The sequence below is a fragment of the Neolamprologus multifasciatus genome, chromosome 15 (assembly GCF_963576455.1).
Source record: "Neolamprologus multifasciatus chromosome 15, fNeoMul1.2, whole genome shotgun sequence".
In the NCBI taxonomy this organism is placed as follows: Eukaryota; Metazoa; Chordata; class Actinopteri; order Cichliformes; family Cichlidae; genus Neolamprologus; species Neolamprologus multifasciatus.
Window position 1 is genome coordinate 19,793,448 of NC_140453.1, and position 18,153 is coordinate 19,811,600.

General features: G+C 41.3%; 1 long non-coding RNA gene across 1 annotated transcript; it reads left to right on the top strand.

Annotated features, from left to right (window-relative positions):
* Positions 1-4,097: 4,097 nt before the first annotated feature.
* LOC146501961 (uncharacterized) lies at positions 4,098-6,801 on the top strand. Its single transcript, XR_014869560.1, has 2 exons — positions 4,098-5,695; positions 5,822-6,801. It is a non-coding gene; the product is annotated as an uncharacterized LOC146501961 (long non-coding RNA).
* Positions 6,802-18,153: the final 11,352 nt, after the last annotated feature.

The window sequence follows — 18,153 nt, forward strand, 5'->3', positions numbered from 1 at the left end:
GATTTAAAGGCCACAGCAAACCCAAGTATTCTTCTGATAGCAGCTATCAGAGGATGGTTACACTGCTGATAGCACCATATCACAAGGTTTAGATCATCTCAAACTGGTTTCTTGATCATGACAATGACCTCATTGTACCGCAATAGCCTCTGCAGTCACCACGAGATTCTCTTCATGGATGTGCAGCCGTCATGTGCAGCAGCTGCATGTATTTCCCAGAATAATGTTGACAACATAGTTTTCTGCAAACAACACATCTCAACATTTTAGGAACAATATCAACATTTTTTTTGGAACTGTGTATAATAATTCTGATAGAAACGTATCCACTTTCAACCTCTTGTCACTCCCAATATTAAATATTAGTCAACTAATAATCTAAACAACCTACAAAATGCTGTTCTTTTCTTTTGTTCCTGTAAAACAAGATTAAATAAATATCTTGTTTTACAGATATTGTTATGTTCTCAAAAATGTTAACAAGCACAGTTTTCTTTAAAGTTTCCATCCATTAGCGATGATCCATAATCAATTATCCTTGGACCACAGGAAAGGAGTGTGCTCCATTTCCATCCCAGTCTCTGATTAAATGCCCTACCCTCAGCAACCTTAAAAAAAATTACATTGGATTATAGTTTTAATCATCAACTTCATAACAGAATTGAAAGCCACTGTGGAAAGTGCCATTAAACTTGCATTATTTTTAATGCCCAGCAGGGGGACACTTGTCAGGTTGTAAAATTCTAGTTTCAGGAGGGAAAACATTAAACATGTATTACTTTTGGACATAAACCAAAATGCCACAAACTATCATTATTTATTAAATTATTAATTTCATGAAATATTTGCAAGATATTATAATCACCTTTAATTTTTAAACAGTCTTTATAATGGCATTTAAATATTAATGAAATGGGACTAACAGGTTTAAACAAAACATGGTTATTTTCAGTATTGTTTGGTATGAAATCAGGTATTGTTTGGCACAGCTAGTACTACTCCAAACCTTTAACCAATAAGAAAACACATACTGTAACACTCTCTGACAAACTGTTAACATAGAAGCTATCTCCATCCCATTTATTTTCCATTTGTCAGTGTCTGAGTGAGGCTATAATAGCTTGGTAAAGAGCCACATTAGCAGGATGGGGCGCGACAGAGCTATGGATTAATACTCTCTGATCCCTCGTTGTCAAACCCATTAAAATGTATGCAATTTGGTATTATCGCTCGTGCCATGCCTTCCTGTCAACTCCACGTGGAGGCGACTGAGTTTAGAATGAGTCAAAATCAGTGCCTCATTTGCTGTGCTTAATGACTCACCAACTGTTCTGGGTTTTTTTACCCTCTTCTTCACCCTCCTCTTCCCAGCTACCCAGCATAAAAATAACGATAAGACATGCCTATCATTCCTCCGTGCCTGTCAATCAGAATTCACCACTCAAATAACATTCCCTCCAAAACTCCAGCTCCGTGGAGGATAGTGCATGCTACTTTTACCTGTACCTGAAGATATCCAGCTCCTAGCAGCACCATATTTTCTCTCTAAGAGGGAGCAGACGGTCCAACCTCCACCTGGATTTGCTGTGTATAAAAACCCATGTCACAATATTTCTGCTTGAATCACGTCTTATCAGCCTAGTGTAGTACCATTACCTCTGACACTCTGCTCAAACTTTTGAAGTTCTGCATTTTTACCTTGTGCTTTATAAGTTGGTAATTATATGCACTTACCAGCCATGACCATGTCTGCAAGACTAAATACAGTTTTTGCCATATTTTTGGCTGATTAGCTATTTATGTTAACGATGATGAAGATGCAGAAATTTCTAAAACTGACATATGAGACACTTATGTTGGTCATGTTGTCTCTATAGTGGCTCCTTAGTGTAATACTTAATGCATTAGCCTGAAATGTAAAAGATATTTAGTTCGAGTCCAGTAGGCTTGTACACAAATCCTTTGAAGGGTTGTGTCAGGAGTGGTATCCGATGTAAAAATCTGTGATAAATCTAATATGCAGATCCATCTGCTGAGGGAACCCTCATGAAAAAGGGAGCAGCTCAAAGACGTTTTATGCACATTGTGTTTATAAATCAATGTCAGATATTATTTCATCAGATGCGTTTTACTGCTGACCTTCATATTTGCACCATCGTCGTAGAGGGATTCTTCACTGTAATTTATTTGTGTTGTCATAAATGGGATTCGTCCAGGCTGTATTAGTGTACTATTGATTTGGGGACTGAGAAACACGGTGGTTAGCACGATCGCCTCATAGCAAGGTTGTGGGTTCAAATGTCTAGGGTCTTAATGTGAGGAGTGTTCCCCGTGTCTGTTCTCTTCAGGTACTCCTTCCTCCCTCAGTCCAAATACATGAATGGGGTTAGGTTTACTAGTGATTCTAAATTGCCCATAGGTAGGAATGTAAGTGTGAATAGCTGTTTGTCTCTGTCTGTGTGTAAGCTCTGCAGCATAGTGATGGGTCGTTCGCGAACGAAATGGCTCTTAGAGCCGGCTCTTTGAAGTGAACGACGCGAGCCGGCTCCTTATTGGGAGCCGTGAGGTTTGTTTGTTTTTCTTTCTCTCACCCTCTCTCTCGCTCTTTTTTCCACTAAACTCCGCACGCGCGGCCTGTACTTTGCGCTGGGCAGAGGGGGGAGGGGCATTAGTTACACTCGCAGCAGCACAGGAACAGAGCCAGAGAGAAAGAGAGCGAGGGACAACAACATCACATTAGAAAGGTATAGTAATCATCCACTAGTTTCAGTTGCAGATGATAAAGGATTCAGAAATCATGCAGGCCCATATGACAGAGAACGTGCATCTTCTTTTTGTTTTAATATTTTAATTTATATTTAATTGTGTTGTGGTTTGCAGTGTTTTGTGTTGTTTCACGTTAAATTTGTTTAAAAGGAAAAAGCTGAAAATTTAAATAGTTAAAAGTTTAAAATGTAAATAGTTGTTTTTTGTATTATATGATTTATTTATTACATTTTATGTGGAGTGAATAAATAAAGTATATTTATGGTGGCCCTTAGAGACAAAGCACGTACAAACTCCAAAACACGTACAAACTCCTAAGCATGTACAAACTCCAAAACGCGTAAAAAAAACCTCAGACACACTTACAAACCCCGAAGCATGTACAAACTCCAAAACACGTAAAAACTCAGAATCACGTACAAAAGACAACAGAAGTGCTCCAGGATGCTGGCCGCAGTGTTGAGCTTTTGTTACCTAGTGGCTACACAAGCCAGGAAGTATCAACAACCGGATTTGGTGTGTGGTAGTAACAGGTAAATGATTTTTTTTTTAAATTATTTGAATAAATATGAGTGCTTGTCTATAAATACACAAACAATACACACATGCTTTCAATTGTGTAATTTAAGTGATCTGGGTAGCTCTGTTTTGGAAGTTCAGTTAACGCTAGAAATGTGTTTTGGAGTTTGTACGTGCTTTTTGGAGTTTGTACGTGCTTTTTGGAGTTTGTATATGCTTTAGAGTTTGTACGTGCTTTGTCTCTAGGGGCCATATATAAACATATATAAATAAAACCACGTTTTTCAACATTAGTAATTCCTTTTGTGCATAATTTTATATTATTGTTGATAATAGATTAATTAAAGCAACAAAACAACCTGAAGAGCCGGTTCGGAGCCGAAAGAGCCGGCTCTTTTTAGTGAGCCGAGCCGAAAGAGCCGGATCTCTAAAAAGAGCCGGAAATCCCATCACTACTGCAGCAGGCTGCCCCCCGGCCCATTGTGTACCCCACCTCTTTCTCCATGATGTGTAGCTGGGATACACTAGTGGTCTGATGCTAATGCTGTATTTATATAACCCGTGGTTATTTTGTTTGAAGCACACTGAGGTCTTTAGAGTCATTTAAATGGGTGGCGTTAGAGCTTCATAAAAAAAAACAAATACATTTCTGACACCTATATCTTGTTGAGGCTACACAGAGGTTTAAACTTATTCTCCCTTATTCTTAAACAAGGAGTAGCACTTTTACCTCCAAATACATGACAGGGATGACAGATTGTACCATCAACATACAAGTCCCATGATATTCATGGTACCACAATACAGCAATACGTTGCAAGACAGGTATCTACAGTATAATACATCATGACAGCAGATATGAAACTGAAAGAGAACCCCCCCCCCCCCCCATAATTTGTTATATATATAATATTCATCAGATGCATTATTGTTGTTGTTCAAGTAATTTACTAGCTCTACCATTTGCTTACCCCAGCTGTCTGTGCTCTTCACTACTTTTCTCAGGTGAATTCCTTTTTCCTGTGGGTCACTTAAAATAATTTATTTTACATGCAGCAGAAGCACAAGTCATGGAGTAGCAATCTTATTGAGCCATATTGGGACATACTTTGTTTCTGGCATCTATAGCTTTTCATAAAATATTGATATTTGAGGCCACATCCGTTAGCGATGTGGCCTCACAAAAGGCAGGCTACATAAATATGTTGTACCATATTTTGTATGGTACATTAAGGAGTGCAAGTCTTGCATTAGGCACATGGATTGTCCATTGATTCGTCACTTCCCACCACCTAATTAATTCCAAACAAATAAAAAGTGTATTTTAATGGCATACACAACCTATGGTGATGTATTTGCAAGGCATATAAAGTGCTGGTGGTAGATCCAGGCAAACATCAAGACAAATGAAGCATGATCAGATTCTATGACTTCACTTGGAAACCACTTCAGTTCAAAAATAGGAGCCTTCAAAAACACACACTTGTCTCCTATCAGTTCGAACTGCAGCCCATGCTGCGCCTGCTTATTATCTTGGGCTCTGAAAATTCACATCTCTCTCATCTCGTATTTCTCATGTCACACTGGTGTGGAAGATACGGTACAGAGGGAGAGTGGACCACACAATGATCACAGTGCTGAAAATAATGCTGCTGAAAGAACACTGGAGCATACGACGGAGATTAACTGATTCAGAACTGATGGTTTTCTCATTGAGGGTACAGATCATCTCTCCACTTTAATGCTTTGTGCATTGAGTCAGTTCATAAGACACCCCACAAATATCTTATGTTACTGTACCCGCATAGCAGTACATTAATTGCGATGAGGCATTTAATAATTCTCAGTGAATTAAAAAAACATGTGTACTCTTTTAAATATCATAACACATGACTATATGTTCCATTTTGTCCAACAAATTATTTTCTTTCAAGCTCAAGAGGAAAAAGACAATGAAAAAAAGCCCTTGCTGCTGACGCATTTGTTGTTTCAATGTTAAGCACAACCTTGAAGCCATGCACACAAGCACACAGATAAAATGTTTAAAATGTCGAGACTCTATACACAACCACATAAAACATATGCAGATGTTCCCTAGATTTCAGATTTTCTCTGTCTTGCAGCCAACAGTGCAAACAGATGGCTCACGGCTGGCCATCCTAACCATATGCATCTGCACATGTCTGCATGGGTGATTTATACACATGAAACACTTTATCAAAGCTTTATGCAATCAATCAATCAATCAATCAAGGCTTTATTCGTTACGTGCAGGTTGCCCTGCAGTGAAATAGGACTCCCCCCCCCCCCCCGACCTTACACACACAACACAGACATCACATGGGGATACAGGTCGGAGATCGGTAGCGTTACAGAAAAAAAACACTGAAATATACACTACAATGGGAAAGTACAAGAGGAACAAAAGAGACCTCTACTCATGCTGGGCTCCTGGGAGGACAGCATGAGAACAGGAAACAAAAAAACTCCTCTGCACAAAAAGACACATAAATGTCCACAGCACAACATTATGGAGCACGTGACAAGCCACAGGGTCGGGTGGGGGGTGAGGAGTAATCCGAAGCAAACACAGCAGCCATCCTGCCCAGCGCTATCATTCCAGCGCGGGCTCAGACCCGCCGTGTTCCCAGGAGGGAACAAGCATCGAAGGCGTTTGGAAAGGGAGGGGGAATGAGTGTGTGCATATCAGTGTATATGTATGTGTGTCCATGTCCAGAGTTCAGCTGAGACAGTGTCCTTCGCCCTGCTAGGCTAAGTAAACAGTCTTCCAGCCAACCCAGGTGGCCTTGCATGGAATGGGAAGGAACAGACTAAACACAGTCGTTATCAGGGAGTTTTTGTTCTGCTCCAGCCTTGCGACCGCAGCTGGCGCCGAAAGGGTATCCGCATGAAGTGATGGTGCTTTTTACTTTAGTGCGAACAACTCATATGAATTTCAAAGCAGTTGTAACAGTCCAACACTGGTCTCTCAATCTCCCGTTGGAGAGTCACGAGCTTCACCATGATGTTATCAAACTTGCCTCTGTGATATTGTTATTCTTGTGCTCAAAGAGTCGATTCTGAGAACTCACGACCACAGTGAGCCTCCCCAAGATGTCATCCAATTTGTGCTCAGAGATGTTATTTTGAGCGAGTCCATCCAAGATGTAATCCAGTCTGCACTCAGAGATCTTATTCTGAGTATTCACTGCAGTCGTTACCAGTAGCGGTTTTAGATACGGGCGACATGGGCGGTTGCCCGGGGCGGCATCGTGGTGGGGGGCGGCATCACGGGCATCGGCAAAAATTTTTTTTTAAAAATGCTCGTACTCATGCTGCCCCGACGTCATGCCAGTGCATACTGGGAATGTTACAGGCACCGATCAGTTTTTTATCGCCCATTTGCTGGGAGTAAGGGCGCCCTCCGTTTGCGAGGTGCGCCTGCTGCTTGCGGCACAGGGAGGAGAGGGCGGGGCGGCGGGGGATTCTCTGACCGGCTGGAGCAGCATCTAATAACCAACTCGCCAAATAAAACAAAATAAAAACAAACCAAAAAACACGAAAACATCAGACATCATGATACAGACTTATAATTTGCACCGATGTTTTTTCGAAATTCTATATACGAAAAGTGAGCGCGAGAGCCCTCGGTGCACCTGCTCGCTGCTGAAGTCAAAGTAAACTTTATTGTCATCTCCGCTACAGTCCAGTATATAGAGAGACGAGACGACGAGGCTCCAGTTACAGCAGTGCAAGTAAACAAACAATAAAAATAAGAAGAGTAAGAAAATAAATATACACTTTAGGACTCGGGGTAAAGGATCAATAACAATTTAAAATTTACAGTTTGATGATTTAAAGTCTCACACACAACCCGTCGAAAGGGGAGGGGGGCTTGCTGCTTCCAAATAGAGCGCATTTCATTTATAATGTTGTAAATCCAAGCCCCTTATGTATTCATGATTTGAATCCTGGGTTGTGTGAAATCTCAGAAATGCACTCTAGACAAAGTGAAGCTGTGAACTAAGGTGTAGGTGTGTTAGATCATGTTGTGGTGATCCTTGGGTTGAGGGATGGGTGTTCATACTGGAGTGCAAAATTAAAACCAATGTAAGATGGACAAGAAAAGTTCAAAGCCATCAGGTCCTCAGTTTAGAAAAAATAGAAAAGAAGAGGAGGAGAAACGAGCAAAAGATCCAGGTAAGCAGGTGTGTGATTGGATAATGGCAGGTCATCCTGAAACAATCAGAATCAGAATACTTTATTAATCACTAAGGAAATTATGTGGGTTACAGTTGCTCCAAGAAGAAATGGTAAAAAAATAGCAACAGTAACAGACTAAATTCCAAACAATACATTATGTTACACATTTTAATATTAATTAGTCATTGTCAATTGTTGATTTGTCCTATTCTCATTGTATGAGGAATTATGATGGCTGTTTGGTAGCCGTTTGCATACTATGCATACTCTCTCTCTCTTCATATGTGTGTGTGTACAACAGCTTTATGTTAATGTCCTTAATATGTTTTGTCTGTGTGTGTGTGTGTGTGTGTATGTGTGTGTGTGTGTGTGTGTGTGTGTGTGTGTGTGTGTGTGTGTGTGTGTCGGGGGGGGCGCCAGAGGGAGTGTTCGCCCAGGGCGCCAAACAGGCTAGGACCGCCGCTGGCCGTTACCATGGTTCCGAATAGGTAGATATCTTCAGCACTCAGGCTCACCCAAGCCCAGACTTCTCGTTAAGAAAGGGGTGTCAATTGCATTCTGGGACCAGTTGATCAAATCCATAATTCCTCTTTTAGGTTTTAGAGAACAGACTGTGAGAGAATGTTCCAGGGAAAAGTAATACAAAAAAAAAAAAACAAAACACGAGACTAGACAAGGACATAAGAGGCTAAGCAGGGAAGCTAAGGGAAAAGAGGAGGAGGAGGAGAGGAGAAAAGAAAAAAGCCTTCGTCAAGAGCAAGAGCAGAAAAAAAATGTGGTGTGTTTTTTCAAGATTGTAAAACTTACTAAGTTATTGACTTGCTGCAAATACACCCTGTGGCTGAAAACATCTGACTGCATTCCTGAAATAAGATCAAGATTATAAAGGTGTGGTGGTTTTCCAATATTCTTAGGGCTGAAATGAGTTTATGACTCAAATATAGTTGTCCTGCATATATGAGTTAACATAGCTCACGTTGCACTATATACTTCTTCTATGCTTTTAATGTACTTTTGGCAAGATGTATTGCATCATAAGCATGGATGGATTATTGTGACCTAGGAACCTGGACACAATAAATTTAATGGTTACAGTGTTGGTAAGATAAATAAGCTTTGAGTTATGATCATGAACTAAGTGTCTTGTGTTGGTGTGACAATATATGCTAAACACAATCACAGAAGAGTAGCATACAAGAACCTCGTGCTACACAAAGCAGCTCTGCTGGAGAGTAGTACACGCTGGTATCTTTTACTGTCTTTATACATATGTTGCCTGGATAATTTGAAGGATTAGTACCATCACTGAAGGGTGGAATATACATTGCTGCAATAATTAGCTGATCAAACTCTATTTAGAGATGAAAAAAGAGGATGCAAGAGCAGAAGTAATACTCTCTCAACTTCACATCTTTGTCCTTGATGTTAGCAGAATGGCATCACTCATTAGGCAAAAGGAACCCTCTTGTAATTATTTCTTTGGTGATTGCAAATTCTCAACCTGCACAAATAACTCAGCAATAATAAAGAATAGGCGCATCTTAAATCACACACATTTGTCACACCATAATAAAGTAAGAGCCCCGCGAAAGGAAGTGGCACTACAAATGGTTTCTAATCTACATCAAATCATCCTCTTCCAGCTTCTGTTTACCAGCGATTTTATAACTACAAAGATGCTGTCAAAACTCTTTTTGGATCAAAGAAGGCTCATATACATAGCACACTAAAAAAGCAGTTTGTCTTATTTTGTAAGATTTTGAAATTACTGTCAGTTTTAATTTAAAGTTCTTGGCATATCACTGAGTAGTTAACTTGTTTGTGGGCCCCAGTTGAAAAAAACAAAAAAGAAGATAACTCAGAAGTAACTGTAATAACCTGACAAGATGACAGTACAGATTTTTAAATGCATAGCCTGTCAGGGTGTCCACCTTTAAGTCCTCTGAATGGTGAAGCACTGACCTGGAACAAGCCTCATCTCTGGCCCCGAAAGCTTAGAAAGAAAGAAATAGCCTAAAATATAAATCTGGAATGATCAAAAGGGCTACTGTGGACATCAAACAAATGCATATGTACTTTGTAAAACTTGACTTGTTTTCCCCAGATAATGAACAATATACAGGCACCAGAATTGAATAGTGGCAAACATCATTCTAAGAAGGATTACAGTTATAGATTGCATATGGGGGCATAAGATATTTCCAGCTGTAATGGCTAGGGCACACTACCACATTATTTTCTTTTACTTTTAAATCAGTCATAATAGTGGGGATGCAGCAGTGAGAAGATGTGATTGTGGAAACGAAGCGTTCATACATTCCTGGTAAATTAAATTCTAATCTGAAAGGTCAATCTGTGTTTTTTTTATCTTTCAGTTACTGTGAAATGATTGCAGGAAGGATTGCAGTTGCAGCCCTTTTTGTGGATGTGTTGCTTAAAGTAAACTTCCTGCATCATGTTTCATAGACTCAAAGGTACCTGAAGCAGCTCATGTTGGATGACAGAGCTGTTGATGGTCCAAATGTCTCTGCCATATTTGGTCAACTCCAAACTCGATACCACAAAATGCAGTCCTTTTGTTGAAGTATTGAGAATTATGAGGCTTTTAGCAATAGTATAAACTACCACTAACACAGTAGGTAGTTTTGAAAGTGTGTTTAAGGTGTTCTTCTTGTGTAAATGTGTCATGGTCCCTTGGCTTTGGTTTTTGGGTTGAAAGTCTTGGATGTTTTATTTGAACAGATAGTGGTTACCAGGTACTGCAAGCAAGTCTCCACCTGTACAGTATAGCAGCCATTAGCTTGTAAGAATGTAAGAACTAATGGCACAGTGGTTTAACATGACAGTAATCTAAATTAGGGTTGTTGTTTTCTTTTGTTTGTTTGTTGTTGTTTTTTTTTAACTGTGAAGTATACCTAGTAACTCCAGTCCATATATGGAGCTGGAAATGAGCAAAATAGGTCCCCTTAAGATAAACCATATGCCTTCTGAAATATATTATACTGTATATAAAGCAAAAAGAACTACTAAAAAATGAATTGTAATTATAAATTCCAAGAGTATATTGAAGCTACTATCTCAGTGTGTGTGTCAGTGAGACAGATAAAGATAGAAAGATAAAGAATAGTCATCTTTCACATTAATGTTGTTTCATTTTATCACATTAATGACAGTACCGGATATAAGTGGGTGAACACTAATTAATCCCTGTGTAACCTAACTTTTCAAGTGAAATCAAAGTGGAAAAGTGAGAATTTTTTTTTAAAGCCATACACCTATTCTCCATGCCTGTCATGTCAGTGATGATAGATTGAGGTCTATGATATGTATTATTATTATTATTATTACATTTGTTCTATAGAACAAATGTAATAAAACTATGTTTTTATTACAAATAGAACTATGTTCTATTTGTGTTTGGTGATCACTGTATATGGAGCATGTGTATACATACTAAAAAATGTGTGTAATTCAGTGTGTGTTAAATCCTTGACTTTTAGACTGCAATGCAACAACAAGTGACAGCGGAGGTTTATTGGATGAATCAACATTTCAGTGACTTTGCCCTGAGGTTATTTTTGTCTTTCCAACACAAACAACAGCATGAAATGCTATTTTCTTTTTTCTTCTTGTTGATAATGAATTTTGGTCTGTTTCTATTAGAACTTTATCTTATTTGCAAGATCTTCTTGTGATTGTGTTTAGGGTTTCCTGGCTCTTCATTGCCAGCTGAAAAAAAGTTCTTAATGGTCTTTTCTTTAATAATACTACCAACCAAATAATTATACATGGAGTAGCACGGTAGCACAGTGGTTAGCACTCTTGCCTCACAACAAGAAGGTCCTGAGTTTGACACTATCCAACTGGGGCCCTTCCGTGTGGAATTTGCATGTTCTCCCCATGTTCGCGTGTCTTCTCTCTCGGTACTCTTCTGCCTACAGTCCACAGACATGCAATAAATTGGGTTAATTTAGGTGTGAATGAGAGTGTGAATGGCCCTGTAACAGACTGGTGATTTGTACAAGGTGTATACTGCCTCTCGCCCAATAGTAGCTAGGATAGGGTGTCGTCCCCCCCTCCCCCCCCTCCCGCAGCCCTGATAGGGATAAGGAGAAGAGGAAGGAAGGAAGGAAATAATAATACCACCAAAAATATGCAAACACAGTATATCGTGGGTGTGGAATTGAAATCAAACCTTACATATTACTTAAAACCAGTACTTTATCTTCAAATATATTTCTAGTTTCTAACAGCAGGTACCAGCAGAGTAAGCAATGGAGCCCAGACATCCTACTCCCCTGTGGCTGACTACAGCTTGTTGAAGCGCTCTCAAGCCAGATGGGATATGTTGTGTTGTATCTGTGCCAGGCTCTCCTCTCATTTGGACATGCCAAGAGTGTCTCTACGGGGAGACAGTCACAGTTTATCGCGGCTTTCAAGCAGCGTCCTCCACCAGATGATCAAATTGATCACGATGACACAACAGAAAAGTTCGTCTTTGATGAACTGCTTTGTGCTCAGAAATGGCTGTGTACGGCCATTACTTGCACAGAAATCCAAAACAAAACCTCACTTGGCTTCAAAAGAAGCAGGCTGTGGACCCCAGTTGCCCCCCTCCAGGATTATCTGGCATCTCCCACATGGGCATTGAGCACAGCTGGACTATGCAGGCGACAGGTCCTGCATATAAATACCCAGGTTGAATACTTAAATGGCAGATCATCATCTAAAAAAAAAGTTACAGCTCTGCGACCCATTTCTACCTTCCATCTTTAAGTGTTAATTTTATCTTGACCTTTTGCTATAAACCTTAAGTTTCACTAACAGTTTAATGTCTTAGAGCCAATGGCATTAACTCTTGAAGCTGATGAAGACCAACATGCTGTTAGACTACACAGTAGCATAATCACTGACGCAGTGTCAACAGCAGACTTGACAATAAATGCTATGCATATTTCAAACTATATATGCTACTGTAAACCGAATAATTAAATAGAGTTTGTGTTGCAATTACTTATCTGTGGTATGTATATACATATATATATATATATATATATATATACATATATATATATATATATATATATATATATATATATACACACACACACACACACAGCTCCCGGGATCTGCTGGAGCCACTCGCCTAGCTTGGGAGTCACCGCACCTAGTGCTCCGATTATCACGGGGACCACCTGTATATATATATATATATATATATATATATATATATATATATATATATATATATATATACATATACATATACATATATGTGTATGTATGTATATATATATATATATATATATACACGTATGTATATATATATATATATATATATATATATATATATATATATATATATATATATATATACATACATATATATATATATATATATATATATATATATATATATATATATATATATATATATATGTATGTATATAGTGCAATGTCAATGGGTCAAAACTAGTTCTTTGTATCCTAGAGGTGCTAGATTTTTTTTCTCCCTGAGGGGAACTGGATGACCAAGTTCTATGAAGTTAGATGACATCTAACTAGCCTTGATGGAGGAACATGGATGTTCACTCAATGACTTTTGAGCCCTTTAACCCACTTTTTCTATTAACAAAATGTACCTCATCATCCTAGATTTCTTCCAACAGGGTCATAGGCAGTCTCAGAAAATAATACTCATCTCCTACCAGGAGAGCCAGTGTCTCATCCATGGAAGAGAAAAGCTGAGTCATTTTCTCCCACTTGCAGTAATTGTGTGCCTTGGCCTCATATAATAAGGACACCCAACCCTGGTCTTGCCATTTTCATCTACACTATTCAACATTTAAGCTCTCCCATAGCTCTCCCATTCTTCATGAATGTTTCACAACTTGCCATCATTAATAGCCTCGCCCTGGGCACCTTCTCTTCATATCGGGCAGATCCGAATTCCCTTCTGCTCCCTCTATGATCTAGTTAACCTCATTTTTTACCTCTTTCGACCTTGTCAAACTAACTTGATTTGTCTCTTATATTCACATAGCATTTCCTTCAAGTCAGTGAAGTAAAAGTGAAATAAGTTTTTTTTCTAATCCACAAATTTCCTCATCTTAACATACTCCCAAGTGTCATTTCTCATCCTTTTCTTTCAGCATCAAGAGCTGGAGCTCATTAACTGTGAAGCTGCCATCCATCTACACTTTCCATTCTCAGTCCTGTTCGCCACATGCGCATTGCATGTTATTTTTGTTCTTCTTTTGTTTTTCAGTTCAAAACCAGTTTTTGAAATCATCAGCAGTCTGAATGGTTTCTGCAAAAATGTATTCAGTGTCATTCACAAAATATACATCTAAATAAAGTTGTGTTTTTACTGCACTAAGGTCCACTATTCATGCTCTGACTGCAGATTGCCTGTTTAAACACAACAGAGAGATATTCAGACAGTGCAGTTATGATCTATTACCTCTGTTATTCATCATAAACTGAGCAAACTGGGGACAGAAAAATAACATTAACATTGCTTATTTTATTTATTATTTTATTTTATTTTATTCCGTGCTGGGGCTCTGGCTGGGCCTTGGGGGCTTCGGTCCTCGTCGGTGTGTCGCCGAGGTTGTGGGCGGGTGGGTGCACGGGGGCTCAGCCCTGGCGCAGGGGGCCTCTTGTGCATCGGCCTAACCGGGGGGCTCTTGAACTGGCAGGGAGGTTGTTCCATCTTTGCAGGAGTCCACTCTGCAGGTGGGGGAGAGACATAGGAGAGGTGGAGAATAAACTTAACCTGGGTGTCTGTGTCTTGTGTAGTCTGGGAGATGATTGAATGTTGGGGTGGGTACAGTTTCCTCTGCGGTGGGGTGGAGTGGGCTGCCCCGGGTCCTGTGGGGCTTGGCGGTGTTGCTGCCGTAGGCCCCGGTCTGGATGGGCCTGGGCTCCCTTGCCTTGGTGGATACCAGAGGACGGGGGTGCATATTGGGGTCAGCGGGGGAGCTGGCCCTAGGGAGGGACACCCTCCCCTCCCTTCTTTTCCTCCCCATCCCCGGCTGCCTCCCTCTTCACGCTCCACCACACCCACCCACACAGGTAGGGCTTTGGGGTGCGGGTGTGTCACCAGGGTGCAGGGGAGACATTCCCCCCCCTCTGTCCTCTTCTGGCCACCTGTGCCTCAATTTTATCTCACAACTTAGACATCCACATTACTTACACTCTCATAACACACACACATATATATATATATAGGGCCTTGAGGGTGGGCACGTTAACGGCGTCCAGTAGACGGTCTGTGTATTCAAACCTGCCTCTGGCGCCGGTGCCCACCTCTCAATTTTAAATCCATGTAGACATTGAGGGTTCTCGGGAGGGGCCGTGCTAACACCTGCTGCTCTCTGGCAGCAGCACCATGCTCTCCCTTGTTTTAAATACACTTTAGAGCAACACGCAGCAACACTACACTTGAGCGGGAGGAGGGAGGTATGGGGTCTTAACACACCCCTGTTCTCTGCTAGCCATCGGGGCGGGGGGGCTGGGAAGAGATGCTGGCTGTCCGATTGGCCTCCCTGCTGCTGCGGAGCCTGGGGCGGTCTGCTTGCCTCCACCCCGGAGGGAAGGGTAACATCTCTTGGGTCTGGGTGCCGTTTCCATCTCTGGGGGTGAGGATACCTGGACCCGGGGTATAGAGTATGTTTGGGGAGTGTGATTGTGTGTACATGTCCATTTACGTTTATTCCTGCGTTGGGTGAGTGCTGAGTGTTTGTATATGTGTGCATGAGGGTGGGAATGCATGTCTGTGTCTGTGTGTGCCTGTTTGTCTGTGTCTATATGTCAGGTCGGGTCTTAGACTTCACCTCTCTGGGAACTCCAAGGCCCTCCAAAGTGTGGAGGCCTATCTCCCCTCACCACACTCCCTGCCGGTGACTGATGCCCTCAGGGGTCGGTGCGTTGGTGGTTCTTGGTGTCCGGGGCTGGGCGCTCAGGTATGTACCAGCTCACTCCCGGTGACTACTTGGCGGGGCCTGGCGCCTGCTGCTCGGTCAGGCCTCTTCCGGGGCGCGGGGGGCCCTCGGGCCTCCGGCCTCTGTGCCTGCGGCTCGGTTCACTCTGGCACAGCTGGCTGCCGGCAGAGCCGGCGGGCACGCCGGTGCAGCCCCCTCTAGCTTCTGCCCGGTGGCTACTGGGTGACCCCTCATCTGGGGATCCTCAGCCCTTCCCATAAAGGTGGCACGGATGCCCCTCCGGTGGTCCTCCTTGGGCTCTTGCACTCTGGGGCCTCTGGATGTCTGGGGCCTGGATCTCCTCCATGCCTGCTTCATGCCCTGGGGGACGGGGCTATGGCTCTCTACATCCTCTAGCAGACCATTACATGGGGAAACCATTTGAATACAAGCGCGCCGATCCACACAGGTGTGCACATGGGTGTTCACTATTCGTAGACTTAAATCACACCTTTCTTGGCTGCTACTTCAAAGCACATTGTGCGCTGTCTGTCCTGCGTGCTGCACAACAACATTCAATATTTAGTATTTACTGCTGTTTACACTTAGCTAGATTAATGCGATGGTGTTGTGTATAGTATGTTGCATTGTTTTGTTTGTTTTTTTTTTGCTTGTTTTCTATTCTTTTTCTCTCAACAGGTGATCCCGGAGATATTTTTTCTTCCCCCCTTTCTCACTGTCCCTCTCCCCTTCTGTTTTTCTTTTCCTTCCTCTTTCTTTCTCCCTTTCCTATCCCTCACTCATGTCTGTCCCGTCTGTAACAACTGAAAATAAAATAAATAATAAAAACAAAGGTCGATCAAATGGACCAATACAGCAATGCCATGATGATCCATTTGGCAAAATAAATCCATTGGGTATCCTTGTTGGTCTTCAGACAACAATTCTGACGGCTAAAGAACCAAATGGGACAGGCGAAAAAAAAAAAAAAAAAACATTGCTTATTTTCTACTGCCGCTGCTTCATATTAAAAACAAGCGACACGGGATGTTTTTTATTGATCCACAAAACAAGGTAATCGTAATTACTCAACCAGCTGAGCATACGGGGGCACTAGCATTCAGATGTAATTATTATTGTAAAACTATAGGCACCATCCTCCTCTAAGCAGTCCAGAAGGTATGTTGTAAATGTCCATTAAGAAGCAAGTCTCCTGAACTCTGCAGATATTATGAATTAAAATGTGTGTGAGGATTACAAAGATGTGGACTTTGCTGTCAACTCATTATTGACAGGAATGTTGTTTCCCTTTTCATCGTTTAACTACTAACTAACAAACTAATGTTGAACACTGGATAGAGGAGGTACAATGTGTTTCTCTTCCTAGCTACGGAACCCTCGATCAGCTCTTTACCCTTTACCCTCAAGGATATTTGAGGGTGCATAGAGTTTGACAAACCAGGCTTACACATGCTTTGTGTACCTGCAGAAGGCATCTGACCCTTGGAATATCCCGTGGGGGTGCTTTGGGAGTATGGGGGTGTGTGGCTTGCTGTTGCAAGCTATTTGTTCCCTGCGTCTTGGACTCACCCAGGGATCCCCCTTTATCTCAGATTCTATTCATATTTTTATGGACAGAATTTCACCAATCTCATTTCTGCCTTCTTCAGATGATGTGGTTCTACTGCCTTCAGCAGATAGTGGCATTCAGCTCGCACTGGAGCAGTTTGCAGCCAAGTGTGGAGCAGCAGGAATGAGAACCTCCAAGTCTGCGGCCATGGAGTTTTAGAAATTAGACCCCGAGGTGTCTCGGGGTCTTGGTCACAAGTGAGGAGGGGGGCGTGAGATGAGACTGACAGCATGAGATTGACAGATGGATTGTAGGCAAATCCGTCTGTATAACTAAACTCTCAATTTACTGGTCATTCTATGTCCCTGCCCTCAACTATGCTCACGAACTCTGAGTAGTGACTAAAAGAATGAGAAAGCATGCAATGCAATACAAGCAGTGAAAATGAGCTTTCTCCAAAGGGTGGATGGCTTCTCCCGTAGACATAGGGTGACATAGCTCAGCCTTCTGAGAGGGGCTTAGAGCACAATCGCTACTCCTCCACATTAAACCAAGTCCAAGAGATGGGCCTCAAACTCAAGTCTCACAGGTAAAAGTTAAATAACTTAAATCACTGCTACCCCATCTGCCTCCTGAGGTGGAATTTGTCGCTGATTGAAAGTGGAAACAGTCTGTCCAGTATGCTTATTCAGCAATGAAGTACAATCATTATTAAATGAGGCAATAGTAGCCTACTGAGCTTGCTAGTTAGTGGAGATAAGCTCCCTACTGGCAATATCTACAGGAGTGATAATAACTGATAACAACCATTCAATAGGCTGATAACACCGAAAATGTATGCTTATACATTAATATAAAAAGTAATAGCTCTCTAAACGGATATGCATTGCAGGCAAACAAAGAGTCTGGAGTGACTATAAAATTATTCGAGCTGATTTCATTGGGTAGAGATGACCTTTATTCTCTATCTGATGTCTAACATCATTTGTTTTATGTTATACAACTGTGTAGTGTTGTGATAAAAAAAAAATAATAATAAAACAACAAAAAGAAGAAGAAAAAAACCTCATATCTAGTTGTTTTGTTTGTGATGGAGCCTTATGCCCCGAGGGACGTCTTTCCCGTCCAGCTCGCCTGCCTGCCTGTCTGCCTTTAAGCATCTCTCTTGTC